General features: G+C 46.4%; 1 protein-coding gene across 1 annotated transcript in view; it reads left to right on the plus strand.

The window, feature by feature from the left end:
• The window catches only part of TRPC7 (transient receptor potential cation channel subfamily C member 7), a 1,529,313-nt gene that overhangs the window by 719,639 nt on the left and 787,372 nt on the right, over positions 1 to 22,302 (plus strand). The gene's annotated exons all lie outside the window — the stretch shown is intronic.

Below are 22,302 nucleotides of genomic sequence, written 5' to 3' on the forward strand. Positions count from 1 at the left end.
TCAGGTTATCAATGTGTCTTGTGGTTTATTTTCAACACTCTCTTTTAAGTTTTTTTTTCTTCAGATTAGTTCAACAATTCAGCTTCTTGTTCGCCTTCAAGTTACGTCAAAGTACTGATTCGGAACCTCTCTTTCAAAACAAAAAGACATAAACTTGTGTTGCCATTCATTAGTAGTTGCATATGCCCATTTAGTACATGCGTAATGCCGACTTGCTCTTCTCTTTTTTTCAACTTTCGATCACCACTTAGTTCTCCTTCACTCAATTCTTCGTTTCTCGTAGTATCTACTTCTTCCTCTATTGTTTCATTTATGACCACTTCCTTCCTTTTCTCTATTTGCAATTCAGGCCAATTATCTCCTTTTCTTGATCCTTCTGTTAATATTCTTTTTAGAATTGGACTCTTCTCCTTTTCCTTCTCTGTGGTGTTTTCTCTTGATGGACCTGCAATGGGCTCAGGAGGAGTCGGATCACCTTGATTTTGATCCGTCTCAACTCTTCCCCCCCTTGGTCTGGCACTTGCTCTGTTTGCTTCTCAGCACCGTCTGCTTCTGTGAGAACCCCTGCGGAGCTAGGTTCTCCTACTATCTCATTTGTGATTGATTTTTCTGCAACCACCTGTAATTCTTCACTTTCATCTCTTACAGGAGTAATAGAACCATCTTCCACAAGCTCTTGTTCAATTTCAGGCTCTCTTGGTTCTTTTTCTGGTTCAGGTGTGTCAACCTGCTTCACTGTTGTTGGTGCTCTCAAGAACGCTTCTTCATGATCCAGTGGACATGCCACTTTCTTCGTATGACTCTCGTGGGTCCAGTTCAGGAGTCCTGCAAACTTCACAGCTGTCGTATTCGTTAGGACCACTTGGTAAGGCCCTCTCCAGTGTGGCTCGAAACACGTCTTATGAACATGTTTTCGGACAACAACCTAGTCATCGGCTCTAAGATTGTGCCCTGGATCGTGGATGGGTGGCAGGGTAGTGGCCTCCACCTGCTGAGAGAAAGAGCGAACCACTTCAGCCAGACCCTTGCAGTAGTCCAACACTATATCATCTGTAATATTCACAAGTGCATTGTCTGGAACTGCTGGTAATCTCATTGCTCTGCCCATGAGGATCTCGTGGGGCGACAGCCCTGTCTACCTGTCAGGTGTATTTCTCATCTACATCAACACCAAAGGCAACGCATCTGGCCATCTCAAATTTGTAGCTGCACACATCTTAGCAATTCTTGATTTCAAGGTACCATTCATCTGTACCACTAGTCCTGATGCTTCAGGGCAATAGCTACAATGCAACTTCAGTTCAATGTTCAGTGCTGCACACAAGAGTCTAATCACCTCATTGTTGAAGTGAGTTCCCCTATCTGATTCTAAAGAGATCGGAAATCTGAAACATGGTATCAACTCCCTAAGCAACAACTTTGCTACTGTGAGACTGTCATTCCTTCTGGTGGGGAATGCTTCAATCCTGTGACTAAAAATACACACAATCACCAACACTTATTTCAAACCTCCACCCACAGGCATCTCAATGAAATCCAATTACATTCTGCTGAATAGACCTCTAGCCCTTCCAATATGGCTCAAATTCACCACTGTTCCTTTTCCCACATTTAGCTGCTGACAGATCTTACAGCGATAACATACTGCGTCTGTTGCCTGCCTAAACTTGGGATTGAACCAGTCTAGTTTGAACAACTGAACCATGGCATCCCTCCCAATGTGTGCCTGACCATACTAATACCTGGCCATTTGTGACAATAAACTGTTTGGCAGGACCATCTGACCTTCCTCAGAAACCCATATCTTAACAAGCCTCTGAACACATTTTAATTTGGACCAGTCATTTCTCTTTCTTGTCAATATTACTCTGCAGTGTTTTCAACTCTTCTAAAGTATTGATCACTTTCAATGCAAAATGTGCACATGTATTATCTTCTTCTGAAATCAGTTCCCACTTGTCTTTGAACGATATGCAGTTCAAAGTACAAAACCTTGCAACTTGATCCGCATATCTATTTCCTAGTGAGATGTAGGCCTGTGACTTTAATGTGCACTGCATTTTACTATAGCAATTTTTTTAATTATTTGTATTGCATGCAGCAATTATTTTATTCTGTCACCCTTTCTCACTGGTGATCCAGTAGAGGAATCCTCTTTGTGACCACAGTTGACCAAAATCATGAACAATTCCAATTCCATATTGGCTCTCTGTATAGATAGTGACCCTCAATCTAGCAGATACATGGCATGCTCTAGTAAGAGCTACCATTTCTGCTACTTGTGCAGAATATACACCTCGAAGCCAATAAGCTTCTAAAGTACCTGTAATTGTGCAAACAGCATATCCTGCTCTCAATGTTCCTGTACAATTTCTGAGACATGAGGCACCAACAAAGACAATTTGATCATTTTCTTCCAGTCATGTATCTCTAATATCAGGTCTTGGTTTTGTGCACAACTCTGTTACCTCAAGACAATCATGCTCAATGTCTTCTTTTTCAATTTCAACAGTATCACTTAGAAGTAATGTTGCCGGGTTCAGCACTGTACATCTTTTCAGTGTTACATCTGGAGCACCTAGAATGCTCGTCTCATACCTTGTCAGTCTGGCACCAGTCAAATACTGTGTTTTTGTCCTCGTCAGTAAGATCTCAACAGAGTGGGGTACCATTACTGTCAGAGGGCATCCCATCACTACTCCCTCACATTGAGAAAGGCTTTGACCAACTGTAGCAACCGCACGCAAACAACCCGGGAAGGCTGCTGCCACTGGGGCCAAAATAGCTGAAAAATAAGCTACTGGGCGATAAGCACCTCCATGGACCTGTGTCAAGACTGGCAAAGAACAAGCATCACAATGTAAATGGCTTTGTGTAAACAGGAATTCCCAATGTTGGAGCCCTGCAGAAACTCTCTCTCAACTCAGTAAATGCTTGCATCTGATCATGGTTGAATGTAATGGGATCTGTAACATCTTTGTGTGTCAACTGCTGTAATGGTTTGGCAATCTCAGCAAAATTTGGAATCCATTGACGGCAATACCCTACCATTCCTAGAAACATTCTGACATCTCTCTGTGAAGTCAGAGGACTTCTCTGCAATATCACAGTAATTCTTTCTCAGGAAATTCTCCTTGACCCTTTCTCACTGACTTCTGACAGTACTGCAATTTCAAAGGTGACACTTTATGTCCACATTTTCCCAACTGATTCAACAGGGAAATCGAGTCATACTTACACTTGTCCCTCGTTTTGTGTGCAACCAGTAAGTCATCAATGTACTGCACCAGAGTCGATTGGTATGGTAGTTCCAATGACTCTAGATTATTTTTCAAGATCTGATCGAACAGAGACGGTGACTATCCTCATGAAGAGGCACAGAAAAGAAAGCTTGTGACAAATCAACCACTGTGAACCATTCTGCATTGCACGGAATCTGAAACAATATTATAGCTGGATTTGGAACTACAGGACAACACTTGACCACCATGTCATTCACTTTTCGCAAATCTTGCAAAATGCATATTTTCTCACAAGGCTTCTTCAAGCCCATTATTGGTGAATTACATGGACTGCTCAACACTTCTTTCAAAACCCCTTCTTTCAGAAAATCTCCAATTATCTGCGCCACTTTCATCAGAACATCTTGTGCCATGTTGTACTGTGGAAGCTGTGGAAACACTACATTCAGCTTCAAAGTGATCTTAACTGGCTCCACTCCCTTGATCAAGCCCACTTCTTTACCTGTCAGGTCCCATACATTCTCCTATACTGTTCCTTGCAAATCTGCATGCAATTCTTTCACAGTAAACATCGGGAAACATTAAATCAATGGGTATTCTTTATTTGTGATTTCATTCTCAATTTCAGGAGTTTGTTCTTCCTCATCATTACTATTTGCCTGGACCTCTATTCCAGCAGTTGCACAATTAATTGCACATCTGGTTTTGCACAATAAGTCCCTTCCCAGGAGGGATACTGGACTTGAGTCACAGACTACAAACTTGTGCAGTCCCTGCAAGTTGCCAATCTCAACCTGTACTGGATCGGTGATCGGATTTATCAATTGTCTATTCGCTACTCCTACAACCTGAACTGTTCTGCCTGAAAGAGGTAAGGTTGGCACTTCTGCACTTCTTACTTTAGAGAGTGTAGCTCCTGTGTCCACTAGAAATGAGAAACTATGACCCATCACCTTTCTTTTCACAAAGACCTGCTGAGTAAGCATCATCTGTTGCCGTTCCATCAGGGCTGGAGGTATCTGCATTTGCTGTCTAGGTACCATAGGAACCTGCTGCTGCATTGGTTGTAACTGTGTCATTTGTGAACGAGGCATTTGCACCTGCTGCATGGGTTGAAAATTCTGCATCTGATTCATGGTATTCTGGAAATTTGGATTAAGTCCTCTTATTCTAGGGACTTTCACAGTTTGAAACGTAATGACATCACCACTTTGCTGAACAACACCATCCTGCACCATCATCGGACACTCCCACTTCCAGTGTCCCACGTTTCCACAAAGATGACACAATAACATCTTTTTCATCCCTTGCACATCATTCTGAACCACTACAGTACTCAAATCCACTCTGCGATTCATATTTATTCCGCGACCCCTACCTCTCCCCTGGGGTTGGAACATGACAGTTCCCTGCTGCTGCGGTATCTGCTGAACAAATGCTCCCTGCACTCCTGTTTGAGCTGCCTTAATCTGCATCATCATCGTTTTCTTCTTCAGCTTTTTCTGCTTTAACTCAATCTTGTTGTTACAGTATTTCGCGTATTGCAATGCTTCATCAATCGGTTTCCCTTGCCAGCAAATCAAATGACTCTTAATCATCTGACCTAACGTCAGATCTCAATCCTTCCACAAACCTGAACACAAAGTGCAACATGTCTGTCGGCTCAATTGCTTACTTACCACTGTACTCCATGAACACCTTCAACAATCGCTCATAGTATGTATGCAATGACTCCTTTACTTCCTGCACTGTTCAGTCAGTTCTCTGCCAATCAAAATTCTTAGGTGAGATTCTCATCTTCAGTAACTCAATCACCTTATAATAATGTTTCATCACTTCAGGTGATGGTGCACTTGTAACTCTATCTCTTTCTAGTTCACTCATTGGCCAACCCACTGCTCTCTTGCACTTAACTCACAAATTAGCTGGAACCACTATCTCCAACAGAGCATTCGTCTTCCCACAGACATTTTGAAAGCTTCACAAATCCATCTGTCTGCTGGTACCACTCAACCGGTTTCTCCCTCAGCTTTGGTTAATCATTTTTGAATGACAAAATATATCTCCTGTGCCAGGGAACATGAACAAACTGACATCCTGGAATTTCCCTCATTGGTAAAAATTTTACTGGGTCTTTTTCTTTCTGAACACTTTCAGACCCTTCTTGTAAATCTCATTTCCGTTTGTCTTTCTTCTTTGCCATCTGCCTTCCCACTTCACTAATGCTCCCCAAATTTGAGCACTCTGCAATAATTCTTTGAGATGCACCTTCATCCCTGCTGATCTCATGTGTTCAAAATCTAACCTGTAGTTCCTTTTCAGATGCTTTGTTTTCTCAATTTCTATGTCATGTTTATCTGTCAGATATGCCAATTTCTGATGTATCTTGCCCACTTCTCATGTAATGCTCGTACACGATTATCTCAGTTCTTCTTCAGTATAGGATTCTAACCTATTCACTCCTATTGACCCCTCAACTAGTTCAGTTATTTCTGTAGCCAGCCTCACACGGTCAATCTGCTCCTCACCCTTGGATGTGTTTCATGTAGTATTCAGACTGTCTAATCACTCATTTAACTGCTGTGCTGTCAATCCCTGTAATGAAACATTACTTGCATTCGGTAATGGCACCTATTGTACCATTGCACCTGGAGTTTGCGGTGTCAAAAGCTTCAAGCTCTGACTTATACTGGGGCCATTTATGCCATCTGGAAGCGCAACAAGTGGACTAAGGTCCATTAATGGCCTAGATCCATCAAAGGTCTGCCCCATAGACGATGTTACCTGCACATGGTCTCTCACGCCTCTCCTCACAGGGCTCTGTGACATTTCACCCTGTTCTCCTGTAATTGGCTTCTTCTGCGCAAACAATGGTACCACTGGACCAACAGTAATTTGCAACGATATTGCATCTAGTGCCACTCTGACACCCGCATTTTGTCGAAGGGCTACTCCCATACTCTGATTCATCAATGGTGTCACATCTGACTGTGTCCCTGTCATTGCTGTGAACTTTGGTAAACCCTGTGGCTGTGCCTAAGGCAACAACAGTGGAGTTGGCTCGGTCTGAACTAGCATTGGCCTCGGAACCACTTGCTCCGTAGGTACCACTAAGTTCGGAGTTGTCTCAAGAATTGGTATTTCTGGGTAAATTCTCTGTACCGGTGGTGGGTGCATCTGCGCTTGGACTACCGAAGTAGTCACTGCATTAGGAGTACTCTGCACTACCCCTTGTACCTGTCCATTATCTGTTTGCACTGGTCCCGCTGTCCCCGACACTTGAGCTGAGGCAATTGCAGCAGAACCAGTACTTGGACCCCTCTCATGCTCTGCATATGGTGTAGGTCGGTCCCTCAACATCTGAGTAATAAGATCCTCAACATCCGAGTCTTCTATGTAAGACTTTTTCTTCTTTTCACTCCCTGACGAACTCTTATCACTTGTGCTAGTATCCTCTTTCTCTTCTGACTCATCTTCCTCTGTTATAGCAGAAAACAACTTAACATCCTGCAGTGTCACGGTTCTCCTCTTCTTCTGTTCCCAATCCCATCTTACTTCTGCTAAAGGCTTTTCCACTTTTCTTATTCTCCTCTGAAACTTTATCTCTTGTTGCTGTCTTGCTATCAGCTCCCAAACTGCTAATGCCTCAAATTGTGCTGGTCTCACAAGGGGCCTTGTATCATACAATGCCATCCACAGCTGATCCGAAACTCTTAAATTAAACAATTAATTCTCAGGGAACGCTAAAACTCCCTCTTTCTCTGTCAATTTACACAACTGTTTTAACCAAAGACATGGCGTGACACCTCGCAATTCTATCACAACATATGCCAGAGAACCCTCCGGTGGGGTAGGCTCCCCCACTGTTGCCTTAATGTATGTATCACCCTTCAGGGCACTCCTAAATGCTTTGAAAAACTAAATCTTTTCTTTCTTTTATGTATTCATATCTATTAAGGAAATTACTGCAGACACAATAATACCTTACATTTACAATGGAAACTAGATTGTTTGGAATGGAAATGTGCATAACGTCAACACTAGAAGACACTTCCATCTGAAATTCTTGAGTGACAGACAAAAATCAGCTAAGTGTAAGAGTTTTCCCACATGTATATTAGTAAAGTCCAAGACTGCAAAATATTACAAGGTAATTTCACAATCCCACTACTATTTAACATTTGCATAGGGGTACTCAATGTCACAACTGATCCAAAATGTGCCCTCCTTTTCTAAATGCATGCAGATGGTGCCCAGATCTAGCTCCAAAAAGAGGGAATATTCTCAAAGATATTGAGGATCAGCCCATCTCTACTTTCAAAACTAGAATGTACAATGTTTTCCTAACCTTATGGTAGCAAAATAATGATATTACTAATAGGAATCTCTTGCACCATGTCGCTTCCTATTGACTGGGCTCACTTGTGTGGATGACAGTTGAATAAGAATGTGGGGTCTTCTTTTTTGTTACCAATATAACTTTGCCACCAAAATCCTTAAGGTCACAAAGAGAGCAAACCATCAATGTTACATACATTGGAATGTGCTTGTCTCTCTTGAAATTGAAACAAGCATTTAACTGGCAGGAGTATGCATTATGTTCCACCTATACAATGTACTTGACCATCTAAAATAAGCCAACTAATTTACATATGAACAAAAGAACACTAAGGGGGTCATTTTGACCTCGCCGGTCTTTTTGAAAGGCAGCCGAGGGACCGCCGTGTGGAAGACGCCAGTGGTGGCGGTTTGCCGCTCAGCCTATTATGACCGTTGGCAGCTCTCTGTCCTTTTACGGACGGAGCGCCGCCAACAGCCATACTGGCGGGAGGCGGGGAAGTGGAGGTTGCTCCATCTCCACCGCCACACCAACAGAACACCGCCCAGCGAATCACGTCCTGTGATTCGCCGTGGCGGTGTTGTGTCGGCAGAGCTGCCCCCATGGCTCCCGTCCCCTCCCGGAGGATCGTCGGACCAGGTAAGTCGACGCCCGTGAGGGGAGGGCGGTGGGGGGTGTTGTGTGGGTGCATGGGGGTGTGCCTCTGTGTATGTAGAGGGTGTGTGTGCTTGCGGGGGTGTTGTGTGTATGGGAATGAGTGCATGTATGTCTGTGGGTATGTCTGTATGGATGTGTGAGTGTATGTTTGAATGTGGGTGTGCGTGTCTGACTGTGTGTGTGGATGTAGGCATGTATGTCAGCGTGTGTGCGTGTAAGTGTGTAGGTGGTGCCTGCGTGCGTGTCGTGTGGGTATGGGTAAGGTGATGTTGGGGGTCGGGGTGGGGCGGTGGGCCCTGCCACCTTTGGGGGGTGGCAGGGGTGGTGGGGTGTGGGGGAGACCCCTATCAGTGCCAGGGAAGGAATTCCCTGGCACTGATAGTGCTTACCGCCATGGATTTCATGGCGGTTCAAACCGCTGGAAATCCACGGTGGTAAGCCGGGTCTGAATACCGCCGGCAGTCTAGTGATGGCCGCCGGGCTGGAGACCCAGGTCTCCAGCCCAGCGGGCGGAACGGAGAACCGGCGGATGACCATGGCAGTAACCGCCATGGTCATAATTCCACAAAGTAGGACCGCCAGCCTGTTGGCGGTCTTACCACTGGTTCTCCGCCTTCCACCAGGGTTGTAATGACCCCCAAAATGCCTACTTGCAACAGCAACATGTGACATTATTTAGAAATCCCTATGTCTGGCTCCCTACATTGGATTTATTATGTTGTTGTTTTTAAGAAAGAAATATTCTCTATTTTTATAAATTAGTGATAGATTTTTATTGTGTTATGTCTTTTACTTATTTACTGTTTTGGTGGTATTAAAATGCTGTACATATGCATATCGCCTATGTTAAGCCTGACTGCTTGTTTGCTAAGCTACCAAGGGTTGAGCAAGCATTATTATCCTGAGACTTGATTGGACCTATTAGTGATTGTGGTATTATTACTTGTGCAAAGTTAATACCCTCATCCACTAATAATCCACGTTTCTACATGATATGAAACAGCTGATGTACATTTGATATGTTTAATCGTATATTCTAGTTTGGTTTAAACAACTTATTTGTAAATTGGGCTATCACAGAAGTACTGTGTCTAATATCTACATCTGTATCCCCTTCTGTGTATGTATGTGCATTTTCAGGTGCTTCCCTAGTTTCCTTACTTTATCTTGTTGGTGCTATAAAATCAAATATTCTCATTATTTTAAATCTTCTAATGCAGTGGTTCTCAAACTAGGGACCCCTGGAAGACCATGACAACTACTCAGGGAGTCTGTGACTGCTTAGAAAATGAAATAATATTAACAGGATAATAAAAAATATGTAAATAAAAAAGCAACTCTATACCTGAACATTTTAAAACGTATATATATGTGAACCAGTCTGAAATTGAAGGCTTAAAATTAAGTTCGTATCCTCAGGTTGATTCATGGAAACAGTACAACTGCATCAGACAGAATACAGTATGACAGATGGGTGGCCTCAACAGAATTTAGTAAAGTTTCAACATTCCCATTAACATTACAATTTAGTTATATTTTTACATTTGTGCATTAAATAAAATATTTCATCATTGATGTATTTGTTTGGGGAATACTTGTTTCTGTATTATTCTGTACTGTTTTGCAGTTCAACTCATCAAAATGTCATCCCCAGGATTCCAATAATGATTCAGTAAGGGTCCTTGAATTTTAGTAATGATGAAGAGGGGGTCCACAGAAGTAAAAATGTTAGGAACTACTGCTCTAAAAAGTATTATTCACTTATTATCCTTAACTATTCAGCAATACTAGAATCAGGTCTTTGATGAAAGACCTAAATAGGATATGACAAAATAATTATTGATTAAATGAGTAAAGGTAAATAAAGCACAAGTATTGCTTGGATATAGGCGGTCACTATGAACATAAGCGGTCTGGGCCACCATGCCAGCGGTGGCAGTAATTACTGCCACCGGCATGGTGGTCCGGATCGCCATATTATGTTCATTGAGGGACCACCACAGGTGGAACTCCGCCACCGCCAGGCTACTGCCACCATGCAGCCTGACGATGGTGGAGTTCCTTATCCGACAGGGCAGCGCTGCCCGCCGGATAAAGAACCTGTGCCCACCAGCCTTTCCATGGCGGTTCCCCCCGTCAGGAAAAGTCTGGCGGAATGGGGGCCCCTGTACTGCCCATGCACTTGGCATGGGCAGTGCAGAGGCCCTCATACACAGCCCTGTCGCGCATGTCGTTGCCCAATTTCCGGTCAGTGATGTGCACGAAGGGTGCTGCTGCACCTACCGCACTGCTACATTGTCAATGTCCAGGCCCAGCGGAATGTTGTTTATTTGGCCGCGGGGTCCTCTACGAGCTGGCCAAATAAACTATGTTTATTATCATTTTAATTTTAAAGGGGGTGGGCCATGGGGGTGACGAGCGTGAGGAGAGTGCACAGACCACTCTCCTCAGTGCGCATGTATGTTTGGCCGGCTGTCTCAGGCCGGCCAAACACACTGGCGCACAAAAGCTCTCTTCAACCCAGCACTGTTTTACGGGGTTGGAAAGAGTCAGCCCAGGCACCCAGTCTGCATTGGAGTGCCCAGCCAGGGCTCGTTAGCCAATCATAACGCTGCTTTGAGCAGTGTCATAATTGGCCACAGAGCAGGCTGTAAGCCTGCAGTGCAGCGGAGAACCGCGGCAACATCCAGGTAAGTTTTTTTTTTTTTAAACATATATTTTATTTTTATTTTATCCCCCCTGCCAGTTTTCAAAGCCACCAGCCACGACTGGAAATAACACATAGTTGCAGACTTTCAATAAACCTTCAAAATTTAAAAAATGCAGAGCAGTCGGCGAAGGTGATCAGTTTCATTGTTCACAACATAAATCCAAAAGGCAGAGCACATTTGACCTCCCGCAATCTGAATGTATTTAGCAAACCCTTTTTTTGTGGAGCATAATGAAAGTTTAGGAAGACTTTGCTGTGTCCTTGCAATGCTAAAGTGATTCCTAAAGGCAATGTTATGTTTTTGAAGGGTCTGTATATCGGGCATATTTTCAGTTCTTCATTCCAGACAGGTACTATGCTACGCGGTCTCTTTGTACAACTTTAAGCCATGTACAAAGGTGCCCCTTAGGGAGGAACCCTGCATAAAATCGATTGTTTGTTTTACGCTTTGCCATGCTTTTCCTAATATATGTTAAGATTTATTCTAGCAACGTCATAATTATGACCCAGTAACTGGAATAAGTAACCTCCACAAGTTATTGAGATTAGCAAACCTCCACTCAATCGAGTTCAGCACTTCCTTATATAGGATTAAGTGGACTTGGCAAGTTACATATACAAGTGATGCTAACTATGAGCAAGTCTCAACATCATGCCTGACGTTCCATCAGTATTTCATTGGCTTAATTGAGTAAACAAATGAACTATAATTCTTTTTAGGAGGGGGCAATTTATCGGTTATATATTCTTGTCATATCCATATGAAGTTCTTTGCTTGCTTTTCACCAATGCTTATTGTGAGTGGAATGGAGGAACAGAAGGAACAACCTGTTGGCTTCATGCAAGGTTTGCTGTCACTCAGCGATTTAATTTCTTCAAATTCATTGTAAAGTCATTAGCAACACAAATTATGGAACATCATTTTTGGAAACAACTCTCTCTAAATTATTAAGATTATTTTCACTTGGAGTGAAGCAAAAGAGCTGCAAAGCAAGAAAGCCGAATTGGGAAAAGGTTGTTGATAAAATAATATTTTTTCTGTGCTTTCGGTACCATATTGCTTGTATTTGCATTTCTGAACGAAATGTGGCACTGGTGCCTTTTGTTGAGTGGCTAACACTCTTTTCCGTTTCAGCTGATTTTTATAAACTACACACTAGTACTGTCCTGCTACTTATGTGTGATAGGGTTAGGCGGTTTCAACCTGCTATAAAGCTGACCTTGGCCTGAGAACTACTCATTGCGCAATCTGGGTCCTAGGGTTCTTTCTAGAAGACTATCATGACACATAACTTAACATGGAAACCCTATTGACTTAGCTGAGTGGGACCCAGAGCCTGCGCTCAAGCAATCCACTAGCCTCAGTCGCTCAAGATTCTAGGATGACAGTCAAGTGCCACAGTGCCCATCCTAAAGACAATGGACCAATAGTAAAACTAACAAAAACTTTGAAAAATATACAGAAAATGCAGTCCATCCTCCAAACAGAGATGGAAACCTGGACGAATCATAACCCAATATAAAAAGGACACATCCCCATTACAGAGCATGGACAGAAAAATAAAAAACAAACCCAACACAGGGTATACATAGTAACAACCTTAGAAGGGACAAAATAACCCTTAGGATTAAAGCCTAGAATAACAGCTCCAAAACAACAACAGTAAAGGAAGTGTCCTAATTTGAAAGCCATTGATTTTTTACTTACTGAGGAATATTGAAAATATTTGTGATTTAACAATTCTTCAAGCAGACATATGCACAAGGCTACAATAAGACTTAGGGGGTCATTACAACCCTGGCGGAAGGCGGAGAACCGGCGGTAAGACCGCCAACAGGCTGGCGGTCTTACTTCGTGGAATTATGACCATGTCGGGTACCGCCATGGTCATCCGCCGGTTCTCCGTTCCGCCTGCCAGGGTGGAGACGACCGCTGGGCTGGAGACCTGGGTCTCCAGCCCGGCTGCCGTCACTAGACCGCCGGCAGTATTCGGACCCGGCTTACCACCTTGGATTTCCAGCGGTTTGAACCGCCATGAAATCCATGGCGGTAAGCACTATCAGTGCCAGGGAATTCCTTCCCTGGCACTGATAGGGGTCTCCCCCACCCCCACTCCCACCCTGACTCCCTCCCCTACCCCCCCCACCACCCCTGCCACCCCTCAAAGGTGGCAGGGCCCCCCTCCCCACCCCGACCCCAACATCACATCACCCATACCCACATGACACGCACGCAGGCACCACCTACACACTTACACGCACACACACCGACATACATGCCTACATCCCCACACACAGTCAGACATGCACACCCACATTCAAACATACACTTACACATCCATACAGACATACCAACAGACATACACACACTCATTCCTATACACACAAGACCCCCGCAAGCACACACACCCTCTACATACACAGATGCACACCCCCATGCACCCACACAACACCCCCCCACCCCCCTCCCCTCACAGACGATCGACTTACCTGGTCCGACGATCCTCCAGGAGGGGACGGGTGCCATGGGGGCAGCTCCGCCGACACCACACCGCCAACAGAACACCGCCACGGCGAATCACAGGACGTGATTCGCTGGGCGGTGTTCTGTTGGCGTGGAGGTGGAGCAACCTCCACTTCCCCGCCTCCCGCCAGTATGGCTGTTGGCCGCTCTCCGTCCGTAAAAGGATGGCGAGCTGCCAATGGTCATAATAGGCCGAGCGGCAAACTGCCACCACTGGCGGTCTTCCGCACTGCGGTCCCTCGGCAGTCTTTCAAAAAGACCGCTGAGGTCAAAATGACCCCCTTAATCTCTACCTTCAGACCGTGATCTTAACCACTAGGCCATTGGTAGCACTCCAGAAAAGCAGAACAGGAAGCAGAGTAAGAGACCTGAAGAACTGTCACAAATAAACGTACTGAATAAATCAGCAGCCCAACTAATAAAACACAATGACAAAAAGCAAGTGGGAGTTAAGACTGCAACAGGAGAGAGCTCAGAGACCTCCAGGATTAGCTGGCCAGACAATACAAAATCACCTCAAACCTGTAATGTAAAACAATTTAAAGAGCACGAAGCACATAGCCGGGGAAAGAGGAGACCCTGGAACAGGCTGAAGCCCAACTATAAAAGAGAAAATAAATAAACTCTAACTCCTGTATTTGAAAGGGGAGCTCAAATTCGGACCCCATAAAACACTGCAGGCGGACCCCTGGAGGAAAACTGTGAACAAATTCTATTGTATCCTGGAAAGTGGTCTGCGCTGAGGGTTTTGATTGTTTATGTCTGGGAAGGTGTCCCTATCACTAATGGCGATTTGGCTGAATGCAGCACACAGAAGTTCCAAAGCGTCATTTTGAAATGATTGTTTATGTGCTGGAAGGGACACCTTCGCAAGGAATAGACAATCATGTCTGGCATTTTGCTCTTTCTGTGTGGCCTGCAGAATGCAGCTTGCATAGAAAAAGCAAAAAAAAAGGAGGAATAAAAGTATTCCTTCTCATTGTGCCTTGCTAATGCCACCCTTGGGGTGGCGTAAAATTTTGGCGCTGCCTCAGGTTTACAAAATCTCGTCAATCTGATGCAGTGTCAAATTCCTATGGGTGTTGCTGTGGCACACCCATAGCAACACCCATTGCACGCCCGTTCCACACAAAGGGCTTCGTGTGAATGGGCTGTATTTACAAGGTGCCCTTAAGCCACAAAAAGTGTTTGTACGCCACCTTGTAAATACAGCACAGGGCATAGCGCCACCGGAGCATCACTAAAAGGGGCTCCTAAATAAGCCCCTTATTCCACACAGTTATGCCTGAAGTTATGCCTGAAGTGCAAGAAAATGGAGTAGTGGTTGCCAAAAGTCTTTCGGCTTTATGGTGTGTGCAAGTTTTCACAGTGCAAAGTTCTTGTTGCAAAACATTAGAGGCCTCATTATGAGTTTAGCAGTCTCAGGACCGCCATGTTGGCTGCGGTGTTCCGACTGCCAACAGGCTGGCGGAGAAGGCCAACAAATTATGACATTGGCAGTATTCAGTACGGTCTGTGGTCTGGATGTCACGGACCACAGTAGCCACATGTAGGCCAGCGGAGACCATGTTCCCGATGGACAGATTACGAGGTTTCACACTGCCAAGGTTTCCGCCGTGGTCTCACCACCACAGACAGCCAGACTGAAACCAACTGCATAAAAGGAGATACTCACCTTCAGGAAGCCATCCTCATCTGAAGCTGCCATGGAACCAGAAGTCCACATCATCCCTTTGCTCCTACTCATCCAGAGACTCCGGAAATCAACGCCGAAGACGATGACAGTAGCCAAGAGTACACACACTTACCTGTCACTGTTGTAAATTGCCAAAGTTTGTACGCTCACACAACATACCAATCAGGAATGGGACGAGGGTGACGCACACACCCACACATAGTCTGACACACACTAAGGCCATCACACTCACAGAAGTCCAAAACGCACACCTACACTTGGAAACACAGCACCTGCACAGTCACACACAAAAACACACAACACCACAAAATGTCACTACAACACTGTTAGAAATGGGGTCTCTGGTTGACAGTCAGGTTACCCCCTGTTCAAGCAAGGACCCTCACTCTAGTTAGGATAAAAGAGAATCACCCTCAGCTAACCCCTGCTTACCCCCTTGGTAGCTTGGCAGAGCAGTAGGCTTAACCTCAGAGTGCTGGGCGTAAAGTATTTGTACCAACACACACAGTAACCTAATGAAAACACTACAAAATGACACAACACCAGTTTAGAAAAATAGGAAATATTTATCTAGACAAAACAAGACCAAAACGACAAAAATCCAACATACAAAAGTCAAGTTATGATTTTTTAAAGGTTTAAACTAAAAAGAGTCTTTAGGTAGTTGTAACACCACACTAGCGCTGCTAGCGTGAAAATGTACCTGGTTTGCGTCAAAAATAACCCCGCACGGGCGGTGTGCGTCGAAAATAACCCTGCACGGTTATATGCGTCGAAAACAGCTCGGCACGGCGAGGCGCGTCGAAAAAGCCAGCCACGCGACGGTCCGAAAGTCCCGCGGCGCAGGTTGCGATCTCTCAGCCTTCGTCAGCGATGCTGCGCGTCGTTTCTCCTGCTCCGGGCGTCGATTCTCCGGTCGCGTTTCCTGCGGCGTCGTTTCTCAGCTGCGGAGCCGGCGTCGCGTCGTTTTCTCAGCCGCGATCGGATTCGCGTCGATCTTTTCTCCGCACGGTGCTCGGTGCGTGTATTTTTGTCCTTAGGCTGCCAGCCTCTCCTTTCAGGGTCCCAGGAACTGGAAGGGTACCACAGAGCAGAGTAGGGGTCTCTCCAGAGACTCCAGGTGCTAGCAGGAAGAAGTCTTTGCTATCCCTGAGACTTCAACAACAGGAGGCAAGCTCTACATCAAGCCCTTGGAGATTTCTTCTTCAAGATGGAAGGCACACAAAGTCCAGTCTTTGCCCTCTTACTCTGGCAGAAGCAGCACTGCTGGAAAGCTCCACAAAGCACAGTCACAGGCAGGGCAGCACTTGTTCCTCAGCGATCAGCTCTTCTCCAGGCAGAGGTTCCCCTTGATTCCAGAAGTGTTTCTAAAGTTTGTAAGTTTGGGTGCCCTTCTTATACCCATTTTAGTCTTTGAAGTCACCTTTCTTCAAAGGGGACTCACACCTTCTTGTGAAATCCTGCCTGGCCCAGGCAAGGCCTCAGACACACACCAGGGGGCTGGAGACAGCATTGTCAGAGGCAGGCACAGTCCTTTCAGATGAGAGTGACCACTCCACCCCTCCCTCCTAGCAGAGATGGCTAATCAGGAAATGCAGATCACACCCCAGCTCCCTTTGTGTTACTGTCTGGTGTGAGGTGAAAAACAACCCAACTGTCAAACTGACCCAGACAGGGAATCCACAAACCAGGCAGAGTCACAGAATGGTTTAAGCAAGAAAATGCTCACTTTCTAAAAGTGGCATTTCCACACGCACAATCTTAAAATCAACTTTACTAAAAGATGTATTTTTAAATTGTGAGTTCAGGGATCCCAAACTCCACCTGTCCATCTACTCTCTAGGGGAATCTACACTTTAATCATATTTAAAGGTAGCCCCCATATTATCCTATGAGAGAGACAGACCTTGCAACAGTGAAAACGAAATTGGTAGTATTTCACTGTTAGGACATATAAACCACATTACTATATGTCCTACCTTATCCATACACTGCACCCTGCCCTTGGGGCTACCTAGGGCCTACCTTAGGGGTGCCTTACATGTAAGGAAAGGGAAGGTTTAGACCTGGCAAGTGGGTACACTTGCCAAGTCGAATTTACAGTGTAAAATTACACATACAGACACTGCAGTGGCAGGTCTGAGACATGATTACCGAGCTACTTATGTGGGTGGCACAACCAGTGCTGCAGGCCCACTAGTAGCATTTGATTTACAGGCCCTGGCACCTCTAGTGCACCTTACTAGGGACTTACTAGTAAATCAAATATGCCAATCATGGATAAACCACTTACATACAATTTAAACAGGAGAGCATATGCACTTTAGCACTGGTTAGCAGTGGTAAAGTGCTCAGAGTTGAAAAGCCAACAGCAACATGTCAGAGAAAAATAGGAGGCAGGAGGCGAAAAAAGACTGGGGATGACCCTGCATAAGCAAAAGTCCAACACGACCCCCTACCAGCCTAAAGCCAGGGGAGAACAATCAATACCTTGATGTACTTCCCTGATTGGGGCGATAGAACAGGGACCCAGGCCCACAACAGCAGGGGCATGTTCCAGTTCTACGCCTTCCTGACTCCAGTTGGATCCCTCTGTCCATACTCTCAGGGCCCACTAAGCTAACCCATGGGGAACCCTTCTCCACATCTACAGACACCATCTGTGCAACACCTAACTTTACTTTGCTCACAGATGTATTGCAATGGGCAGATAGTACCACCAGGGCCAACACAGTGGTGTTGCCCACTCCACCCCCGGGGTGTGACTCTCGTCCTCCCCCCCCCAGGGGCAACTCTGTCCACCAGGACAGCAAGCCACAGTGGCCCCAGACAACTGTCAGGGATGAGAGCCCGACCTCAGGCCTCTCTAACCATTGTGACTGTGGAGAGTGGGGGGTGGTAGCCCCAGGTGCCTGGCACCCTTTGACCACTCTCTCTTCCACCAGGTCAGGGATGGCAACCTGACCCTGGTCCTCCCCTCTGGGGCTCTGTACCCTCCCTGCAGAAGCGGCACCCCCAGAGTCAAAAACTGTCAGGGTGCTTGTAGAAGCAGTCCTGCACAATTCTTCCATCAGTGCAGGGATGTTAACCTGCAACTGATCCTCCAACCTGGGGTCTGTACCTTCAGGTTGGACCAGGGCCAGGGGTGAGGCTTCCCTCCCCCTGCCCTCTCTTCTGGGGTCCTGAACCACCCAACTAGGAGTGGCCCCCCCAGAAGACAACATGGTAGGGGCACTGTTAGCAGTAGCCCCTTCCTCCAGGTCAGGGGGGACACCCTTAACCTGGCCTCCCAATCCAGGGTCTGTACCCACAGACTGGATCACTGCCTGGCAAACCAGGACTTCCTGGGGGGCATACCTACCCCCTACCAGGTCAGAGTTTACCCTCTGAACCTGGTCATCCAACCTAGGGTCACCACCCTGCGGTTGAACCACTGCCTGGCACACCAGGACTTCTAGGGGGGCACACTTACCCCCCTCAAGGGACACACTGTCCCGAAGGGCCACACAAGAGTCTGGCTGGCGCAGGTCTCCTGACCTCTGCCCATCTGACAGAGTCTGGATTCCCCCCAACCCAGAAATGGTCTCACCAAGGTCATTCATGGGGGGCTCTGCTCTCAGAGCTGACCCCTGACCCTCCAGGTTCTCCACTGGGGTCCGCAACCCCCTCTCAACCCTCTGTCTGGACTTCTGCACCCCCTCACTAGGAGTGGTACTGCCAGACACCAGAACTGGTGGGACGCTGGCTACAGCCGCCCCCCCAAGTTCTCCTGACACTGTGGGGTCTCCCTCAACAGATGGCCCTAGGGTACAGGCTAGGCTCCCCTCCTGGTGTTCCCGCAGGGAACCCTCCAGGACCTGGGACCGGATCTCGGGCACCTTGGGCCTCAACCCATCCCCATTCCCTCTCCTCTGAGACTGGACATGGGGTCCCTCACCCATCCCACTACACTGGGACCTACCTGGGACACTACAATCCTTCCCTACCTCACCTGGTTGGGAACTACCTAGACCACTCCTCTCAGGAGCACCCCCAAATGCCTCTTCAGACTCTCTGGTACTCACCCAGAAGTCTGCCTCCATTGTAAGCTCCCTGGGGTCAGAGAACTCACACTCCACCTGGGGTTGGCATAGCTCTGGAAAATAAGGACTAGACATATGCTCTCCAGCAATTACATCACTCAGCCCCTCACATGAATTAACCAAAGTACCCTTCACCCAACCATCCAGTGACTCTGCTTTGACAAAGCACCCCACATCACCCTCCGGAGACTGGTGAGACAGTACCTGACTGTCCCTGACACTCAACCCACACTCTTCTGGGATGTCTTCACACTCCATAACCAGGACTTCTACCTGGGGGGAACCCCTCTCCCTGTCACTCTCACCTAGAGTCAGTAGAGTGTCCCTCCCACCAGTAGGAATATGACTCCCCATGCCAGTTCCCCAATCCACCTCAGGGACCCTGTGCATCACTGGAGCTACCTCATACCCCTGAACCTCCTGGCGTGTGTTAACTCCCTCCTTCAAGTAGGGCACCACCTCTCTGGGCATGTGCACTTCTGCAGCATCACTGGATATACAATTGTTGCTGCCACCATTCCAGCTGGACTCAGCCCTCATGACTTCCAGCTCTTTCAATTTAAGCTCGTAAGCATAAATCATTTTTTTAATCTCTAAGTTCCTCCTCCTTTCTTCCAACTCCCAATCGAGCTTTTTCAGCTCCCATTGGTACTCCCTCTCTGCCTGTCTGTCCTGTAACTCTTCAGGAGTCAGACCCTTGGGTGACACCCTGCCATCCCTCCTGGGGACCCTCCCCCCAGGCGTAACAGGTTCCTCCACTACACCACTGTGTATCCTCTGCACTTCCCCACCCATATTCTCCTCCTCTGTGTGCCCTCCAGCCTTCTTGATTGTCACCCAAGCCCTCTGTGCCTGTTGCAGCTCCCCCTCCCTGGTGGAGCTCTCAGTGGGACAGTCAAGATCTTTAAGGAACTGTTTCAATTGAGCAACTGAGTACTCCTTCAGTTTCTCCATTTCAAACACAGCTCCAGCTGTTGCATCTCCAGATTGAGACATGATGGTCACAAGTGCAAAGTTCCAAAGGCAGAAAAAAATAATTTCCCAATGAAGTAAAAAGAATCAGTCAAGGGATCAGCAAAATCATGGAAGTAGAATAAAAAGAGTCCTTAAGAGAAAAATCAAAAGATCACCAAACAAGTAGTATGTGGTCACGTAGTGGTCTGAGATCAAAACAGTAGTGTACACTTAATTACTGTATGTCAAGTACAAATACAAGTCCAAATCCCGACCGCTGGTCACCAATGTTAGAAATGGGGTCTCTGGTTGACAGTCAGGTTACCCCCTGTTCAAGCAAGGACCCTCACTCTAGTTAGGATAAAAGAGAATCACCCTCAGCTAACCCCTGCTTACCCCCTTGGTAGCTTGGCAGAGCAGTAGGCTTAACCTCAGAGTGCTGGGCGTAAAGTATTTGTACCAACACACACAGTAACCTAATGAAAACACTACAAAATGACACAACACCAGTTTAGAAAAATAGGAAATATTTATCTAGACAAAACAAGACCAAAACGACAAAAATCCAACATACAAAAGTCAAGTTATGATTTTTTAAAGGTTTAAACTAAAAAGAGTCTTTAGGTAGTTGTAACACCACACTAGCGCTGCTAGCGTGAAAATGTACCTGGTTTGCGTCAAAAATAACCCCGCACGGGCGGTGTGCGTCGAAAATAACCCTGCACGGTTATATGCGTCGAAAACAGCTCGGCACGGCGAGGCGCGTCGAAAAAGCCAGCCACGCGACGGTCCGAAAGTCCCGCGGCGCAGGTTGCGATCTCTCAGCCTTCGTCAGCGATGCTGCGCGTCGTTTCTCCTGCTCCGGGCGTCGATTCTCCGGTCGCGTTTCCTGCGGCGTCGTTTCTCAGCTGCGGAGCCGGCGTCGCGTCGTTTTCTCAGCCGCGATCGGATTCGCGTCGATCTTTTCTCCGCACGGTGCTCGGTGCGTGTATTTTTGTCCTTAGGCTGCCAGCCTCTCCTTTCAGGGTCCCAGGAACTGGAAGGGCACCACAGAGCAGAGTAGGGGTCTCTCCAGAGACTCCAGGTGCTGGCAGGAAGAAGTCTTTGCTATCCCTGAGACTTCAACAACAGGAGGCAAGCTCTACATCAAGCCCTTGGAGATTTCTTCTTCAAGATGGAAGGCACACAAAGTCCAGTCTTTGCCCTCTTACTCTGGCAGAAGCAGCACTGCTGGAAAGCTCCACAAAGCACAGTCACAGGCAGGGCAGCACTTGTTCCTCAGCGATCAGCTCTTCTCCAGGCAGAGGTTCCCCTTGATTCCAGAAGTGTTTCTAAAGTTTGTAAGTTTGGGTGCCCTTCTTATACCCATTTTAGTCTTTGAAGTCACCTTTCTTCAAAGGGGACTCACACCTTCTTGTGAAATCCTGCCTGGCCCAGGCAAGGCCTCAGACACACACCAGGGGGCTGGAGACAGCATTGTCAGAGGCAGGCACAGTCCTTTCAGATGAGAGTGACCACTCCACCCCTCCCTCCTAGCAGAGATGGCTAATCAGGAAATGCAGATCACACCCCAGCTCCCTTTGTGTTACTGTCTGGTGTGAGGTGAAAAACAACCCAACTGTCAAACTGACCCAGACAGGGAATCCACAAACCAGGCAGAGTCACAGAATGGTTTAAGCAAGAAAATGCTCACTTTCTAAAAGTGGCATTTCCACACGCACAATCTTAAAATCAACTTTACTAAAAGATGTATTTTTAAATTGTGAGTTCAGGGATCCCAAACTCCACCTGTCCATCTACTCTCTAGGGGAATCTACACTTTAATCATATTTAAAGGTAGCCCCCATATTATCCTATGAGAGAGACAGACCTTGCAACAGTGAAAACGAAATTGGTAGTATTTCACTGTTAGGACATATAAACCACATTACTATATGTCCTACCTTATCCATACACTGCACCCTGCCCTTGGGGCTACCTAGGGCCTACCTTAGGGGTGCCTTACATGTAAGGAAAGGGAAGGTTTAGACCTGGCAAGTGGGTACACTTGCCAAGTCGAATTTACAGTGTAAAATTACACATACAGACACTGCAGTGG

The sequence above is a fragment of the Pleurodeles waltl genome, chromosome 7 (genome assembly GCF_031143425.1).
Source record: "Pleurodeles waltl isolate 20211129_DDA chromosome 7, aPleWal1.hap1.20221129, whole genome shotgun sequence".
In the NCBI taxonomy this organism is placed as follows: Eukaryota; Metazoa; Chordata; class Amphibia; order Caudata; family Salamandridae; genus Pleurodeles; species Pleurodeles waltl.